This window comes from Penaeus vannamei, chromosome 13, assembly GCF_042767895.1.
Source record: "Penaeus vannamei isolate JL-2024 chromosome 13, ASM4276789v1, whole genome shotgun sequence".
Lineage (NCBI taxonomy): Eukaryota > Metazoa > Arthropoda > Malacostraca > Decapoda > Penaeidae > Penaeus > Penaeus vannamei.
In genome coordinates this window covers 31,244,749-31,247,248 of record NC_091561.1, presented here as the reverse complement: position 1 = coordinate 31,247,248, position 2,500 = coordinate 31,244,749, and positions in this window count along the sequence as shown.

The following is a 2,500-nucleotide window of genomic DNA, read 5'->3' as shown; positions in this document are numbered from 1 at the left end:
TCAAAATGTTATGAACATATTTTTATGAAATTTTTACTAGAGGTGTGTCTTTGCCCCACTTTGGTGTCGTTAAATTTTGTTGGTGATCCGGATCATGATCCGGATTCCCTACGATACGATCCTAACAAATTTACAAGAGGCCATTTACTATTGCGTTTACCAGTGATGGCAAAGTGGGATTCACGAAGAAATGGTAACCAACATCAATTGAGTTACAATCGTAAATCAACTTCTAATGGTATAGAATTTGTAATAGCTATGGCAGAGAATGATAATTCTTTCAGAGAATAATAATTATGGCAGAGAATAATCATTCTTAAAGCCCGTTCATGCTGGCGATCGCCTGGCAAAATCGAATGCCACCCCTAGCGAAAGGATTTAAAAGTACGGGCCTTATTCCTACTTATGGGCTGTGTTGGCCATTAAATTCTGGGGGATGATTCGGATCATGATCCGTAATCCTTCAAGTGTGAATATTTTCATTGCATCAATGACCTTATTGCTTTGGCGGAAGTATGTGCTCTCTGAGCGCTTGTAGTTATGATTATTACTACTATTGTTATCATTGGTATCATTATCATCATTATTATTACTATTAGTATTATTTCCGCCAAGGGGATTATGTTCTTGGTAGCGTTGGTTAGTTTGTCCATTTCGCTGGTTAGTTGGTTGACACGATAACTCAAAAAGTTATGAACAGACCTTTATGAAATGTACCAGAGGTGTGTCCCTTGGATGCCATTAAATTTTGGTGGTGATCCTGATCCAAGATTTTTTTTTATTTTGATACTGTTGGTTAGCAGGGTAATTTAAAAGGTTATCAACAGATTTTTATGAAAGTTTTACCATTGGTGTGTCTTCTCCTAACTTAGATCCGGATTCAGGGTTTTTTAATGCAATTCTTCTAGTGTGAATATATTTGTTGCATCAGTGACCCTGTTGTGTTGGAGAGGGTATGCGCTCTCTGAGTGTTTCTAGTTATTGTTATTAATATCATTGGCATCATTATTATCATCATTATCATTGTTCCTGTAATCATTATCATCATCATTATTTTTACTGTCACTTATTATTATCATCATTATCATCATTGTTGCTGTCATCATCACCATTATTGTTACTGTCATCATTATCATCATCATCATTGTTGCTGTCATCATTATCATCATCATTATTTTTACTGTCACTATTATTATTATCAGCATTGTTAGTGTCATCATTATCATCATTGTTGCTGTCATCATCACCATTATTGTTACTGTCATCATTATCATCATCATCATTGTTGATGTCATTATCATCATCATTATTGTTACTGTCACCATTATTATCATTATTATTGTTACTGTCATCATTATCATCATCATCATTGTTGCTGTCATCATTATCATCATCATTATTGTTACTGTCATCATTATTATTATTATCATTGTTATTGTCAGCATTATTATTATTCATTGTTACTGTCATTATTATTATTATTATCATTGTTACTGTCAGCATTATCATTATTATCATTGTTACTGTCAGCATTATTATTATTATCATTGTTACTGTCAGCATTATTATTATTATCATTGTTACTGTCAGCATTGTTATTATTATCTGTACCATTGACATTATTTATGGTGCAATAGGAAATGATATTACCATTGTTGTTCATATCGTAATTAGATTTTCTACTTCATTTCTTTATCATCCTTATCATTTTTATCAACCAGTCTCTATGTCACTAGCATGATTTTCTTTTTTGTTACACTTCCTTTGATTTTTATCATTTATTGTTTGTTACTTTAATTATTTATTATGGTTTGTCTTCAGGAAATCTTCATTTAATTTGAAAATTTTGCTTGTTTTCCCTTCCTATATTAAAAAAAAAAAAAATACATGCAGTTTTGTCATTCATAAGATTTTCTTTTCTTTAGAGTATGGATTAGATTCTTAATTTGTATTATTTCCTCAATTTTTTTTTCTGCGTCGCTGTTTCTTAGACGTCAACACATCCGCGCCTAATGAACATCGAATGGCGCAAGCGAGAGTTTACCCTCAACGACATTCTAGAAACATTCCGAAACTACCAGAGAGGCAACAACACGAACACCTCCCGCGGGGCCTGGATCCACAACCCCCCAGCTTCCCCCCCGTAACTCATCACCCTCCTGGTCTTCCCTCTTCCCCCTTCCTCTCTTTTCCTCCTTTTCAAATCTTTCCTTCCTCTCTCGCCCTTCTTTTTTTTCTCTTTCTCCTTTCGATATCCTGTTCTCCTTCCTTTCTTTCTGTCACCCTCTCGTTTCCTCTCTCCCCCTTCCTATCCCGTCTCCAAGTTCCCCTTCTCCTTCCCCTCCATCTCGCTTTACTCCTGCCTTTGTTGATGTTGCATGTCGCGGTGCAACGCCAAGGCACGGGAAATGTGTCCGCAGCGGCGTGGATTAAGGTGGATATGCTGTCTCTTTTCTTCATGTTTATTATTTGTTCGTCACTTTACACTGTATCATTTGAC